Source organism: Centropristis striata, chromosome 17 (assembly GCF_030273125.1).
Source record: "Centropristis striata isolate RG_2023a ecotype Rhode Island chromosome 17, C.striata_1.0, whole genome shotgun sequence".
NCBI classification, from domain to species: Eukaryota; Metazoa; Chordata; class Actinopteri; order Perciformes; family Serranidae; genus Centropristis; species Centropristis striata.
In genome coordinates, this window is record NC_081533.1 from 1,384,103 (window position 1) to 1,401,764 (window position 17,662).

Genomic DNA, 17,662 nt, shown 5'->3' on the forward strand with positions numbered 1-17,662 from the left:
AACGTAGACTCTTCCGCTCCGTGAATCACCTCATCTAGCTTTATAGCTTTATAGCTAGAAATAGCTCATCTTCTCTCTGATGGTCTTGTTTGCTGCTCCAGGTCTTATAAAGGCATCAGTGGTCAACTAGCAGTGTGTCAGAACCAGTTAAAACTCCTCCTTAGTTGCAGTTTGGAGTATCTTTGTTGTCATTTTGAATCTTTTTGTAGTTGTTTTGGGTCTTTCAAAAAAAAAAAAAATTGTCTCCTTGTAGCTTAAAACCTACTAAATAAGTGAAATAAGTCATAAACTGTTCATAAAAAAAAGAAGCTTTTAATAGTTTTCCTTGGACAGACGACACCCCGGAGAGAGTTTATTACCGTGTGTGTGTGTGTGTGTGTGTGTGTGTGTGTGTGTGTGTGTGTGTGTTGAGGCCATTATAGACCTTTGCTGGGTTTTGTAGAAGCGTAGAAGGAATAAACTGAGAAGTTAAAGAATAGAAGGAAAGAGTCGAGTGTGTGTGTGTGTGTGTGTGTGTGTGTGTGCGTGCGTGTGTGTGTGTGCGTGCGCGTGTGTGTGTGTGTGTGTGTGTGTGTGTGTGCTGGAGATGTTTTTTTATGTCAGGTGTGAAATAGCTTGGGTCTGAAGCAAGGCTTTGCTCTGAGCTCTGTTACTGTGGATTTAGACGGCTGGATTTAGGAGTGTTTATACTAGTGTGCGTGTGTGTGTGTGTGTGTGTGAGATGGTGAGAGTAAATCAGATTTACCTTCATGTCCTCCTTGTCTCTATTTTCAGGTTTTATCACATCTCTGTCATCTGATGCTTGTAGCACAATTCACATAAAGCATGAATCTCACACACACACACACACACACGTCGTTATTGCTGCGTTGACATTTATATCCATGTGTTGTTTATAGTGGAGCTTCTCTTTTGGAACACATTGGTGGTAAAGGTTGAACTAATCAGGTCGTTTCAGCAGATTCACATTATTGAAGTGACATTTAGTGACAACTCCTTCAAATTAAAAGACAAAACACTCACTGTAATAAAGGTGTTTAGTCTAAAAACCAGATCAAACAGTAAATCTGAGGGAAATGATCTTGCTGCATGGACAGATAATTTACCTTGACAAGATTTCTTAAAGTAAGATTATTAAATCTAGAAATAAGCATGTTGAACACTTAAAATAAGAAATTAACTCTTAAAACCAGATAAATTATGTAAAATCTAAATCTAAAGGTTTTTTTTGTTTTTTTAAAGAATTCTCTGTTTTTAACTTCCCTCTATAATGACAACATGAGTTCCTTCTGATCCGACTCCACTGTTCTTAAACTTTAGGTTTAGCTACAAAACAGAAGGTTAAAGGTCCCCTGTCGGAGATTTGTCCAGGCTTTTATTTTGAAATATGGGGATATGTGGGTTAAATCAAAGTCGGAGATGTTTGAGTGTGTTGCAGACATATTTTATGAAATTTGCATGTTGACCAGACGATTTCGAGCCGTTCTGTCTTGTAATTTCATTAATAACTCTTGAAGACAGAAATTGACTGAGATTTTCCTTTTGAGTCTCTTTGTAGTTGTTTCATGTCTCTTTGTTGCCGTTTTGAGTCTCTGTGTTGTTATTTTGTGTTTATTTGTTGCTTTTTGATTCTCTTTGTTGCCATTTTGAGTCTTTGTATACATTTTTTGTTTCCTTGTTGCTGTTTTGAGTCTCTTTGTTGTCATTTTGAGTCTTTGTTGCCGTTTTGAGTCTTCTTGTTGTCATTTTGAGTCTCCTTGTTGGTATTTCGAGCCTCTTTGTTGCCGTTAGGATTTTTTGTTGCTGTTTTCAATTTTTCTCTAGATGTTTTGTCTCTTTGTTGCCGTTTGGAATTTTTGCATTCATTTTTGTTTCCTTGTTGCTGTTTTGAGTCTTTTTGTTGCCGTTCGGAATTTTTCTATGGATGCTTTGTCTCTTTGTTGCTGTTTTGAGTCTCTTTGTTGTTATGTTGTGTTTCTTTGTTGCTTTATGGGTCTCTTTGTTGCCGTTTTGAATTTTTGTATACAGTTTTTGTTTCTTTGTTGCAGTTTTGAGTCTCTTTGTGGTCATTTTGCGTCTCCTGTCCAGTTGAAGGTCTGGGAGTTTATCTCAGGTTGAAGTCAGGAACAAACAGACCTTGAACTGAGACCTCTGCAGCGCGTCACACACACATTTAGCCTCCAGGACACACTCGCCATATGAGCGAACAGCTCGTAAATGTTTGAGAGGGTTCTGATTTTTACAGGGTGACAGGTGTGTTTTAGAAAGAGGGAACAGGTGGATTTAACCCAGCAGCTACTGCTTTTATCTCCATGTTGTTACACTGTTCTTTTCTCTTCTTTCTAACATTATTGCTTTAATCATTTCTTCTTCACTCTTTGTCTTTCCACCAGTTTTCCTTTTGGATAAACGCATATTTTTGAACCCCACCATTAAAAAAGGAGGTTTTCTTTTTTTTTTTTTTTGTAAACACCAAAAATACACAGTTTATCATAGAAGTAAACTGTAAAAACAGGCATTATCATCTGAATTTGAACTTTGCTGACAGTCCATGAACAGATTGTTAGTAAACTTTAGTTCCTAAGTCACCGAAATGAAGCTTAAAATTGTGATATTTCTGTCAGAATCACTTTATTCTACAAGTCTCATTTAACCCATTAAGGCCTAAAGCGCCTGGAAAAAAATGCCTGGAAAACCTCTGGGCGATTTTCAAATGACCCCCTAAAACCTGAAGTTTTTCTGGAAATTCAACACCTACTAAATAATAGATTTTTCAGCCTCTGGAGCAGATAAAAATGAAATTCAAAAAGTATTTGAGAGCTTATACCCGTGGCTTTCATACGAAGTTGAGTTTATTTGTCCAAACCTTCAATAAAGTATTTTTAAAAATCAACAAACTCAGCAAATGTTACATTTGTCTGAATAAAAAATCCTATGCAATATACTAATACATGCCCATTAGCAAGATGCTAACATGATATGACCACTGGAAGAACAAGACATAGTTCTCATTAGCCTACTGTAATAATTAAAAAAAATATCATAATAATAATAATAATAATAAATAATAATAAAACATTTTATATATTGCACTTTTCAGGGTACTCAACGACGCATAAAGTAATATAAGACATAAACAGTCATGATTTCTTATATATCATCATCACAATCAATTAGCCTATTATTATTATTATTATTATTATTAATATTAATATATTATTAATAATATTATTATTATCTCCAGATGGCCACAAATCTGTCTGTTCTTCGGTGAAAATATGTCGTCTAAAAACGTATTCCTCATCCATAAATGCCGGTCGATTGGTTCCGAGGGTTCAAAGTCCGGATCAGCAATTAAATCATCGGCGCTGTTTTCTCTGCTATAGTCGTCTTCCTCCGTGATTTCAAAGTTCTGGAAAAGTCCGATTTTGCATTGTGACACTCCCGCATGTATTCTGATCATGATTCTGATGCATTTCATTGGCCAAGAGACCGAAAATAGGTGGAAAAAAATACAAATACTACAAAATGACATATCCGCTGTCCCGGCCTTAATGGTAGAGTGACGCAACAGCGCTCCCGGCTTTAATGGTAGAAATGCGGTAATGCTTTCCCGGCGTCAATGGGTTAAAACGTGTCCAAAAATAAAGTTGTTTACATTAACCAGATCCTGTTAAAAACATTAAATTCTCCTCAGAGACACTGAAGACATGATTGATTCTGCTGAGAGCAACGGGAATCTGTTTACACAGAGCAGAGAGGAGAGGACAGGAGAGGCTGTTTACACAGAGCAGAGAGGAGAGGACAGGAGAGGCTGGAAACATAACAATACCTCATCATGTACGATATGTTTTTAGTAATTTTGTGTTTTTTTGTGAATTTGATGTCTTTTTTGCTAATTTAGTGTCTTTTTTGGTATTTTTGTGTCTTTTTTGGTAATTTTGTGTCTTTTTTGCTGATTTTGTGTCTTTTTTGCTCATTTTTGGTAATTTAGTGCCCTTTTGCTAATTTAGTGTATTTTTTTGGTAATTCTGTGTCTTTTTTTGCAAATTTTATTTCTTTTTTGTAATTTTTGGTAATTTAGTGTCTTTATTGGTAATTTTGTTGATCACGTGACAAATATTCACTGAAAATCTGTTTACACAGAGCAGAGAGGAGAGGACAGGAGAGGCTGGAGACATGACAATACAATACGTTTGAATTTTGTGAATTTTGTAATTTTGCGTCTTTTTGTAATTTAGTGTCTTTTTTTGCTAATTTAATGTCTTTATTTTTGCTTATTTAGTGTCTTTTTTTGCTAATTTTTGGTAATTTTGTGTATTTTTTAGTAATTTTGTGTATTTTTTGGTTATTTTGTGTCTTTTTTGCTAATTTTTGGTAATTAAGTGCCTTTTTGCTAATTTTGTGTCTTTTTTTGCTAATTTTATTTTTTTTTTGGTAATTTTTGGTAATTTATTGTCTTTATTGGGTAATTTTGTCGATCACGTGACAAATATTCACTGAAAATCTGTTTACACAGAGCAGAGAGGAGAGGACAGGAGAGGCTGGAGACATGACAATATAATACGTTTGAATTTTGTGAATTTTGTAATTTTGCGTCTTTTTGTAATTTTGTGTCTTTTTTTGCTAATTTAATGTCTTTATTTTTGCTTATTTAGTGTCTTTATTGGTAATTTTGTCCATCATGTGACAAATATTCACTGAAAATCTGTTTACACAGAGCGGAGAGGAGAGGACAGGAGAGGCTGGAAACATGACAATACCTCATCATGTACAATAAGTTTTTGTATAAAATTTTGTGTTTTTTGTGAATTTTGTCATTTTAAACCTTTTTTTGTAATTTTGTGTCTTTCTTGCTAGTTTAGTGTCTTTTTTTGATAATTTTTGCTAATTTAGTGTTTGTTTATAATGTTGTGTCTTTTTTGATAATTTTGTGTCTTTTTGGTAATTTTGTGTCTTTTTTGTAATTTTTGGTAATTTTGTGTATTTTTGGGGGTATTTTTTGGTCATTTAGTGTCTTTATTGGTAATTTTGTCTGTCACGTGACAAATATTTACTGAAAATCTGTTTACACAGAGCAGAGAGGAGAGGACAGGAGAGGCTGAAAACATGACAATACTTCAATATGTGGAGAAACAGTTATTTTTCCCAAAAGACGACAACAAAAGACCAAAACGATTCCAAAGTGACGACAACAAAGAGACACAAAACAACGATAGAAGCAATAGATGCTGGGTCTTCTCCTCTCCACCTTCTCTCTTTACTCTTCTTCCGTCTCTTTATTCTTCTTCCGTCTCTTTACTCTCGCTCACACGCAATTTAACATTCATGTCACTGACTCTGTGCGATGACGTCCCGTCACTCTGAATAAAGCGACTCTGACCCAGAAACTCTTGTCACAGCTGGATGAGCTAACGGAGTCCAACAGTCAGAGAAGAAGATCTCAAATCTGTAGAAGAGACTTCATTCAGTCAACAGCAGCTGAGTCAGCTGATGCTGATGCTGTTTCAGTTTCTGCTGTTTCCTCTGGAGGTTACAGACTCAAGATGTAAACACAATAAAATGTTTTGTACGGTTTTTTTTCCTATAAACGGGAACAACCTGGATGTTATTTTCCATGTTTTTGTGCAGATTAACCCTTTGAACTCCAACTCAAACACGTCTTTCTGCAGAATAACACAGTAGAATGACGTACACCGTAAAAAAAAAAAAAAAAAAAAAAAGGGAGTTATATTTCTCTGATTAATTATTTTTTCAAAATTGGAATAAAATGGAATTTATGTTTACAAAGTGTCATGAATATTGTCTCTTTGTAGTTGCTTTGGGTCTTTTTTTGGTCATTTTGTGTCATTTTGTGATAAGTACCTTGTGTCTTTCTGTGATTATTGTTAATATTTTTGTGGTCATTTAGTTTTTGTTGTCGTTATTGTGTCTGTTTGTTGCAGTTTAGAGTATCTTTGTTGTGAATTTGTGTCTCTTTGTTGTCATTTTGAATGTCTTTGTTGCAGTTTTGAGTATTTTGTTGTCTTTATGTGTTTCTTTGTTGCAGTTTGAGTCTCTTTGAAGTTATATTGAATCTCTTTGTTGCAGTTTTGAGTCTTTTGTTGTCTTTATGTGTTTCTTTGTTGCAGTTTTAAATCTCTTTGTTGTCATTTTTGAATCTTTTTGTAGTTGTTTTGGATCTTTTTTTTAAAAATTGTCTCTGTATTGTCTCTTTGCTTGTGGTCATTTTGTGTCTTTTTGTGATTATTTTTAATTTGTGGTCATTTAGTTTTTGTTGTCATTATGTGTCTCTTATGTTGTTCAATTTGAATATCTTTGTAGTTGCTTTGTGTCTCTTTTGTGTCGTTTTGTTCATTTCCAGTATTTTTCTAGTCATTTTATCTCCTTGTTGTTGTTCTGAGTATCTCTTTCAGCTGCTTTGGGTCTTTCTGTGTCTTTTGTGGTCATTTTTTTGTCTGTGTTCATTTTGAGTATTTTTCTGGTCATAAATCTCTTTTGTAGTCATTTTTAGTTTCTTTCCAGTTGCTTTGTGTCTCTGTAGTAATTCTGTGTGTCTTTGTGGTTTTTTGACCCTTGTCATAGTCATCCTGAACCTCTTCTGTCTCTTTCTAGATGTTTGGGACATTTTGTGTCTCTTTGTGGTCATTTTGTGTCTCTTTGGTAATCATATGTCTCTGTGTTTGCTTTGACACTTTTCATAGTTCATTGTGATAATTTTTTGTCTCTTTTTCTCTTCGAGTGACGTCCAGGGGAGGTCCTGACGGTTTAGGTGACTGTTATTGAACAGGAAATCTGAAAGCATTAAAACTCATTGAAACATGTCCAGTAATCCTCTACATGCTCCTCTGGCAGGAGAATCCACACTTTTGAAGGCAGCGAATGTATTTTGAGTGTCCTAAAATAGTAAAAGTCTGAGTATCAGCTGATGGTGTCGAGTGTTTGGGCGGAGGGACACATGCCTCGGCGCTGATGAAAACTCTCCTCAGCTGTAAATGAAACCGAGGTGTGATGATGTAACTCGAACTGGACACACACACATATTCACGCCGCGCGACACGACGCCGTATCATGTCGTCTTCAGCTGTCCGTCTCGTCCCGGCTCGCCGTGAGGTCACACGCAAAATATCTCAGAGATTTCACAGAGAGGACTCACATGGTCGGACACAAAACTGGTGAGACGGGCGGAGTTTACAGTTATTGACCAGGTGGCTTTTAACCCTCGATGGTACACGTTATGATGCCAGTTAGGAAAACATGTCTGGAGTGGTTTTTCTATTAAAATAGACTAAATAAACATCATCTTTTTTTCTTTTCTTTTTTTTTTAAGTTTTTGGGGTTTGTTGGCCGTAGGCAACATTGTACCATAACGGGGCACAAGTAAAAAAGAGAGTTTTTAAAATTAATTTTAACATAATTTTTTTAATAAACGTGTAAAAGATTCAGTAGCTTCAACAGGGAACCATACATAACTTTGTCACAAAATGACCCTAAAAAACCTGTAAAATTACCAAAAAAGAAGCTATATTACCCAAAAAAAGACCAAAAACGTCACAAAAGGACCCCAAAAAACATGTAAAACTACCAAAAAAAGACACTAAATTACCCCCAAAAGTTACAAAATGACCCTAAAAAACATGAAAAATTACCAAATAATACACTAAATTACCCAAAAATTACCAAATAATACACTAAATTACCCAAAAAAGACCAAAAAAGCCACAAAATGACCCCAAAAAACATGTAAAATGACAAAAAAAAGACGCTTAATTACCCTAAAAAATTACAAAATGACCCTAAAAAACATGTAAAATTACCAAAAAAGACACTGAATTACCCAAAAAAGTCACAAAATGACCCCAAAAAACTGAACTTTTTTAACCGATTTCTTGTCTGAATGTTGACATGACTAAAATAGACTAAATAAACATAATCTGAAGAAATTTTATAATTCTTTTTTTTGTGAAAGTTTTTGGGGTTTGTTGCCCGTAGCAACATTGTACCATAACGGTGCACAAGTGAAAAAGAACGTTTTTAGTGATGCTGTTAATTCATGATCACGATGTTTTTGATCAGCAGAGACTCTGTGCATAATTAGCCATGCTGGTTTGTTTATGACCAGCTGCTGACGTTGTGCACAGTTAGTGACAGCGACCACAGTTGAGTCTCCGTGTTTAATCCGTTGATTATGTGATCATGGTCGAAACTGGGCATGGCCTGAGACTTTAGAGAGGGCGTGGCCTGAGACTTTAGAGAGGGCGTGGCCTGAGACTTTAGAGAGGGCGTGGCCTGAGACTTTAGAGAGGGCGTGGCCTGAGACTTTAGAGAGGGCATGGCCTGAGACATTAGAGAGGGCGTGGCCTGAGACTTTAGAGAGGGCGTGGCCTGAGACATTTGAGAGGGCGTGGCCTGAGACTTTAGAGAGGGCGTGGCCTGAGACTTTAGAGAGGGCGTGGCCTGAGACATTAGAGAGGGCGTGGCCTGAGAATGTAGAGAGGGCGTGGCCTGAGACATTAGAGAGGGCGTGGCCTGAGACATTAGAGAGGGCGTGACCTGAGACATTAGAGAGGGCGTGGCCTGAGACTTTAGAGAGGGCGTAGCCTGAGACTTTAGAGAGGGCGTGGCCTGAGACATTAGAGAGGGCGTGGCCTGAGACTTTAGAGAGGGCGTGGCCTGAGACATTAGAGAGGGCGTGGCCTGAGACATTAGAGAGGGCGTGGCCTGAGACATTAGAGAGGGCGTGGCCTGAGACATTAGAGAGGGCGTGGCCTGAGACTTTAGAGAGGGCGTGGCCTGAGACATTAGAGAGGGCGTGGCCTGAGACTTTAGAGAGGGCGTGGCCTGAGACATTAGAGAGGGCCTGGCCTGAGACATTAGAGAGGGCGTGGCCTGAGACATTTGAGAGGGTGTGGCCTGAGACATTAGAGGGGGCGTGGCCTGAGACTTCCCCCTAAAGGAACATAGAAACCTTCTGTTCTGCTTCATCAGAAGGCCAGTAAATGTAATAACAGTCTTAGTTCTGAAAACGGTTTCACATGTGGTCTGATGTAGATTTTTGAATGAAACAGTTAAAGGCAGGTAGACTGGAAACACCTGAGAGGTAAAATCAGTGTTTCTGCCAGTGGAGTCTGGAGGTCTGGACCTAAAACAACACCTGTGGAGGTCTGACTGGAGGCAGATCTCCTCCAGCTTTTTACAGGAACTCAGCCTTGGAATTTAAGTTAACATGTCTATAAATATTAATCAGTGTTCAGTGATTATCACCAGCAGCATCATGTTCAGACTCAGAGACATTAATGACACGTTGTTACTATTAATATCTCATTACACCTCAGGCACACACATACAGACACACACACATTAAGACACACACATACAGACACACACACACACACACACAAACACTAAGACACACACATAAACACACTCAGATACACACACTCAGAAACACACACTCACAGACACACACACACACACACACACACACACACACACACCCACTCACACACACACACTCAGACACACACACACACACACACACACACACACACACACTAAGTAACACACACACTCACAGACACACACACTCACACACACACACACACACACACACTAAGACACACACATACACACACTCAGATACACACACTCAGACACACACTCAGACACACACACACACACACACTAAGTAACACACACACTCACAGACACACACACACACACACACACACACACTAAGTAACACACACAGACACACACACACACACTAAATAACACACACACACACACATACACAGACACACACACAGACACACACACACACTAAGTAACACACACACACACACACTAAGTAACATACACACACACACACACACACACACACACACACTCAGACACACACACACACACACCCACTCACACACACACACTCAGACACACACACACACACACACACACACACACACTAAGTAACACACACACTCACAGACACACACACACACACTCACACACACACACACACACACACACACACACACACACACTAAGATACACACACTCAGACACACACTCAGACACACACACACACACACACTAAGTAACACACACACTCACAGACACACACACACACACACACACACACACACACTAAGTAACACACACAGACACACACACACACACTAAATAACACACACACACACACACACACACATACACAGACACACACACAGACACACACACACACTAAGTAACACACACACACACACACACACTAAGTAACATACACACAGACACACACACACACACACATGTGTCTTTTAGTGCTGAGTGTTTGTAACTCTGTTTGAGCCGGCTGTGATTTATTTTCATCAGCGCTTATTAGATCCTCTGATAACTGCTCCACACACACACACACACACACACACACACACACACACACACACACAGAAGCAGCATGTAAACTTGTGCTGCAGTATTCTTGTTTTGTTAGAAACATAAAACCATTAAACTGAAGTAACAAATCTCTGGTCTCAAACGTATTAAAACTCTGTGGAGAGATTTATGAGGCAACATGTGCAGCAGCTGGTCGGCTCGGTGTCGGTTCCCCCGAGAACTCAGGACGCTTCAAACTCCTGCGTCTGTCTGTGGGCCGGTCAGGGGACTGGGCAGCTGGTCGTTGAGTTGGCTTGATAGAGCCACTATATATTATTAACCGGCTTAAACTTAGATTTTATTCTCCGTTTCTCCCGTGTTTTTCCAGTCGACTCCTCCTCCTCCCAGTAGTTTTGGTCACAAACACTATAAAGGTATCAAATGGACCGGCTCGGCCATGACAATAAGGTCACAATAAATGTTTCCTTTATTTCCTTTGTCTGATCCATCTCAGCCCCAATAAGTTTATTAAGTCATAAAACCAGATAGATGAAATAGATTTCATATCAACCAAAAAGGTTTACGGATGAAAAAAGTTGACGAAAACGGAAACGAAGGACATTTTCACTATAATTTCAGTTAGTTTTAGTTAGTTTTGGAACCACAAAATACAGTTTCAGTTAGTTATGGTTTTTTTTTTTAAACTCTTGTTTTTATTTTTATTTCAGTTAACGAAAATGTTTTTTCAATTCTAGTTTTCGTTATGTCATTAGTTTTTGCTCACTATAATAACCTGGTCAGTAACACAGTTCTCTCTGGATTTCTACCCCGACTCACCTCATCTGGAAGTTTATTCTATCTTTAGGAGTTTTAAAGTGGCTACAAGGTTCAATTTTACTATAATAGTTTCCAGTGAATATCAGTGTTCAGTGTGTGTGTGCTGGATGGTGTGGTACCTTATGAAAAGTGTTTTATGGAGTTGCAGACGTTGTCGTGGTCTGCATTTAATGTACAATACATACTTCCTACACTGTAAAAAATGTCTGTAGATTTTAGGGTGAAAAAGACGTAAAATGATGAATGGGTTAATTCAGTTTCAGTCACAATGAAACACTGTAAATGTATATTTAAATACATTATTCCACTGTAAAATACTCTGGCACCGTGTTTGGAGCGAAAATATACTGTTATACATAGATCTCAAACTGGCGGCCCGCGGGCCAATTGTGGCCCTCGTGACAATATTTTGTGGCCCCCACCTTGATATGAAAGTTTAATGTGAGTTTTATATGAATGGCACTTTACCGTGTTGTGTGTGGAAGGTCCCTTTAATTACCTTTTTTGTAATTTTGTGTCTTTTTTTGGTAATTTTGTGTCTTTTTTGGGTCATTTTGTGTCTTTTTAAAATAAATTTGTGTCTTTTTTGGTGATCCTGTTTCTTTTTTTGGTAATTTTGTGTCTTTTTTAAATAATTTTGTGTCTTTTTTGGTGATTCTGTGTATTTTTTGGTCATTTTGTGTCTTTTTTAAGTAATTTATTGGGTTTTTTTTTGTCTTTTTAGTAATTTTGTGTCTTTTTGGACATTTTGTGTAATTTTTTTTAAAGTAATTTTGTGTCTTTTTCAAGTAATTTATTGTTTTTTCACTCATTTTGTGCCTTTTTCTTTTAGTAATTTTGTGTCTTTTTTTAGTAATTTTGATACTGCCTCCAGCGGCCACCAGGTAATTTGAGTTTGAGACCCCTGCTGTAATATATAAGCCGTCATTTTAGCATTTATTTTTTATAAAAAATCTCACTGTTAAATGTACTAAACACCATATCTCTAACAGAAATATACTGTAATATTTAATGGTAAAATCTTTAATTTATGCTGCATTTATAAAGTATTTTCTTGTCAGTTATATGGCAGAACAACATTTCTTTTAATGGGAAACTTTTTATTTTTTACAGTAAAAAATGGAATAAAATGACAATCTTAAAGGTGAAATCAACAGTGCTAATATCATTTTACCGTAATATTAGAAAAAGTTGCACCGTATTTATTACAGTAAAGTTCTGGCGACCACAGCTGCTGGTTTTTACCCTAAAAACAACAGTTGTTTTGTTTTTTTTACAGTGTACGGGCACTACACTAGTTGTACTCAAGTACAGTAGTTGAGTAAATGTACTTAGTTACATGAGTGAACTCTTTGAAAGTTGCCTCAGATATTATGAGCTCATGGGACCGTTCCTCTGTCAGCACAGCGATGACAGACGGAAATACACGTCTTTTGGCACACACACACACACACACACACACACACACAGACAGACACACACACACATGCGGTGGGTCAGCTGTCGTGTGGTGTTAAGCCCTGTGGTCCGGGGGACGGGATAAAGAGGATATATTATTAATTTGCTGCAAGCCCCAACAGAGAATGATCCTTTAATGAAAATATTCATCATCACCTTCTGATAAACGGTTGATTCAACCAATCACTGCTGATCTCAGACTGGTGGGTCCAAACTGGGTCCAACTGGGAGATCCGGACGTGTTTCAGAGAGCCAAATCCTTCTGATTCATGGTTTTAATTGAAGGAAAAGGGCTGATTAACTTTGTTTGATATTAATTCATAATAATAACAATATGTTTGTTTATATAGCACCTTTCCAAAATGAGTTACACGGTGCTGTAGAACAGAAATAAAACATATCAAATGCAATTAACTGACAACAACAAAATAAAAGCACAAAAAGAAAAGACATTGGAGTGCAGATGAACCAGGCTCATGTTCTCATAGAGTTCCTCTGATAGAAACTGTTGGATCAGAAAGAATCATTGATGTGGTTCTGTTTGGTCCTTGAACGCCTGGAAAGTTCTTCAGAAGGCTTCCAATCTGATCTTTAACAAGTAATAATAATGATAATGATAATGATAATAATACTAATTATTATTGTAATAATAATGGTAATAATAATGATAATAATAATAATAATAATAGTAATAATAATAATAATAATAATGATAATAATACTAATAATAATAATAATAATAATAATAATAGTAATAATAATAATAATAATAATAATAATAATAATAATAATAATAGTAATAATAATAATAATGATAGCAATAATAATAATGATAATAATAATAATAACAATATTAACAGTAATAATAATAATAATGATAATAATAATAATGATGATAATAATAATATTAATAATGAAACTAACAATAATAACAGTCATAATAATAATGATAATAATAATAATAATGATAGCAATAATAATAATGATAATAATAATAACAATATTAACAGGATAATAATAATAACAATGATAATAATAATAATGATGATGATAATAATAATATTAATAATGAAACTAATAATAATAATGATAATAATAATGACAGCCATAATAATAATGATAATAATAGTAAAAAATATTAATAACAATAATAATAATAATAATAATAATAATAATAATAATAATAATAATAACAATAACAATAATAATAATAATAATAATAATAATAATAATAATAATAATAGCCTGTGAAACAGCTATTTTTCTGCTTTTAACAGACCTTTTTGTGTTTGTGGAAGAGAATTACAAAGATTATGAAGAAATCTAAATGAAACATGAGAAGAGATCTTTGTGAGAACAGCACCACCGTGTGGCAGATTAACACTCCTGCTCCTCCTCTGGATGATGAAAACATGAAATATTAATCACTCTTTATAGTCTCAGCGTGTATGAATGAAAACATTTTAAAATGTTACTTCATTTTGTAGCTTTGGTTTCCAAATATTATCATTTTTTAGCGAATTAACCTTATAAATACAAACTACATCACTTACTCTGATTCGACGTCACAAATCATTAACAGGCACAACAATTCCGGTCCGTTTCTTCAAAATAAAAGCGCTTATATGTGTGTGTATATATATATATATATATATATATATATATATATATATGCCACATTGCAAACAATAGTTCTATGTCAAACATTTATAAAATATGATTATATGTTAAATTCAATAAAAAAGTTCCTGCCACAATTTCTGTTAAATCATTAGAATAATTGTCGATTAATTTTTTGGTATCAACAATTTTAAGAACTCACAAATAATTTCAGCTTTTAACTCAAATTGAATCCTTGATTAAAAAAAAAACTGCAAAATAAATATATAAAAATAGAGATTACGTTGTAAGTTACACAAATTGCCATGTTATTTAATTTCAATAACTGAATTTTTTTTTTAACTTTATTGCAGGAGTAAAAAAAGCAAAACATTGCATTCTTACTAAATGTAAAGCATATGTTTTATATTGGAAAACTTATCACTGTACACTTAAAAAGGAAAAATAAGGTGAACAAGTAAATAAAATAATTATAATAAAGTTGAAAAGGGAAGAAAGAGAGGATTAAGAAGAGAAACTAAATAAATAAGAATAAAAGAAAGGAGAAATGGAATAATTAGTATGTATAAACTTAAATCGTAAATACATACCTATGTATATCTACATTCACATAAATATTAAGGGGGTAACTAATAAAATAATTTTGAAGTTAATTCATGCTACATTTATAAAGTATTTTCTTGTCAATAATATGGCAGAACAGTTCTTTTGATAGAAAAACTTTTTATTTTTTACAGTAAAATATGGAATAAAATGGCAATCTTAATTCAAATTGAATCCTTGATAATAAAAAAAACTGCAAATAAATATATAAAAATAGAGATTACGTTGTAAGTTACAAAAATTGCCATGTTATTTAATTTCAATAACTGAATACATAATTTATTATTGATCTACATTCACATAAATATTAAGGGGGTAACTAATAAAATGATTTTAAAGTTAATTCATGCAGCATTTATAAAGTATTTTTTTGTAAATTATGTGGCAGAACAGCGTTTTTTTTTTTTGATGGAAACATTTTTTTTACATTAAAATATGGAATAAAATGGCAATCTTAACTCAAATTGAATCCTTGATAATAAAAAAAAACTGCAAATAATTATATAAAAATAGAGATTACGTTGTAAGTTACAAAAATTGCCATGTTATTTAATTTCAATAACTGAATACATAATTTATTATTGATCTACATTCACATAAATATTAAGGGGGTAACTAATAAAATGATTTTAAAGTTAATTCATGCAGCATTTATAAAGTATTTTCTTGTAAATTATGTGGCAGAACAGCGTTTTTTTTTATGGAAAATTTTTTTTTACATTAAAATATGGAATAAAATGGCAATCTTAACTCATATTGAATCCTTGATGATAAAAAAAACTGCAAATAATTATATAAAAATAGAGATTACGTTGTAAGTTACAAAAATTGCCATGTTATTTAATTTCAATAACTGAATACATAATTTATTATTGATCCACATTCACATGAATATTAAGGGAGTAACTAATAAAATATTTGTAAAAGTATTTTCTTGTCAATTATGTGGCAGAACAGTGTTTCTTTTGGCGGAAAAAACTTTTTTTCACAGTAAAATATGGAATAAAATGGCAATCTTAAATGTTATTTGACCCAACCCAAGATGTCCGCGCTTTTATTTTGAAGGCGCCCCACCAACACCGGAAACGCTAACTATTTTTTTTTTTAGTAAAGTTGCTCTGAGGTTCCTGCGAACAGCCAGAAGAAGAGTTCCCTAAAGATGCGACATATTAGGACATAAAGGAAGGTATGAAACCACAGACCGGTTGCTATAGAAACACGGTCAGTGTTTGTCCACTAAAATCTTCCGTGTTTACCGCGTTTTTACCGTGTTTACCCCCTGACGACTGAAGCCTCCCAGCAGCACTAACACGGAACTAAACACGAGCCTCTGGAGCGTTAAACCCTCAGGTGTCGTTGTAAAACCTGGATCAGCTCCGTACCGTTACTAAGGTTCTGGTTCTGGTTCTGGTTGAGGCCCCTGGAGCTCCTCCAGTCCTCCGGGTTGGTCTCAGCCAGGGCCGCAGAGAGGGTTTATGATCTGGGGGCCCCAGCTGTCAGCACGTGGTTTCAACTCAATCACGTATTTTCCTCTCTCAGTCTCTAGACCAGCTGTTCTCAACCTTGGGGTCGGGACCCCATTTGGGGTCGCGAGATGATTTCTGGGGGTCGCCAAATCATTTTGGAAGTCAGCTCTGTCTCCACTGTGTTAAAGTGTTCATGTGTTCATGTGTTAATGTCTTTTTGGTCATTTAATGTCTTTTTTTTTTGTCATTTTGTGTCTTTTTTAAATCATTTTGTGTCTTTTCTGATCAAATGTGTCTTTTTTTTGGTCATTTTGTGGTCAATATTTGTCTTTTTGGTCATTTTGTTTCCTTTTTTAGTCATTTTGTGTCTTTTTTAGTCATTTTGTGTCTTTTTTTTGGTAATTTTTTTCTTTTTTGGGTTATATTGTGTCTTTTTTTGGTCATTTTGTGTCTTTTTGGGTTATTTTGTTTCTTTTTTGGGTGATCTGAACTGTGCGTGTGAGATTCTGTTCAGTGAGCGGGGGTCGCGGACAACATGCATGTTAAATTGGGGGTCGCGACTCAAAAAGGTTGAGAACTACTGCTCTAGACTACACTGTAAAACATGTCTGTAGATTTTACGGTCAAAAACTGCTAAACCATGACAGTAAAAGACCGTAAAATGATAAATGTGTTAATTCAGTTTCAGTAACAATGAAACACCGTAAATGTTTCAGTCAAAACAGTATTTTTTTTTTTTACAGTTTTATTTATTTTAAATACACTCTAAAATACTCTGGCACCGTGTTTGGAGCAAAAAATATACTGTAATATATATACAAGCCATCAGTTTTTGTAAAAAAAAATACTTTTTCTCACTGTTAAATTTACTAAACACCATAGGCCTATCTCTAACAGAAATGTACTGTAATATTTAATGGTAAAATCTTTAATTTATGCTGCATTTATAAAGTATTTTCTTCTCAATTATAGGGCAGAACAGCGTTTCTTTTAATGGAAAAACTTTTTATTGATACAGTAAAATATGGAATAAAATGGCAATCTTAAACGTGCTAATATATTTTTACCGTAATATTAGAAAAAGTTGCACAGTATTTATTACAGTAAAGTTCTGGCAACCACAGCTGCTGGTTTTTACCATAAAAACAACAGATTTTTTTTTTTACAGTGCAGGAATGGGCAATTTAAATGCTGGAGGGGCCACAGTTTTTAATGTTCACTACCACGGGGCCACATGTAGGAGCGTGCACTTAACCAGATATGATGAAACTGCAATTTTAAATATGTTTACAGTGCAGTAACTTAAC

General features: G+C 35.0%; 1 protein-coding gene across 1 annotated transcript in view; it reads left to right on the forward strand.

Annotated features, from left to right (window-relative positions):
* Positions 1-15,989: 15,989 nt before the first annotated feature.
* Positions 15,990-17,662, forward strand: part of LOC131989550 (uncharacterized) — a 43,614-nt gene continuing 41,941 nt past the window's right edge. The window contains exon 1 of the mRNA XM_059354799.1: positions 15,990-16,075. The gene's annotated coding sequence lies outside the window, so the exon portion shown is untranslated. The remainder of the gene's footprint in view (positions 16,076-17,662) is intronic.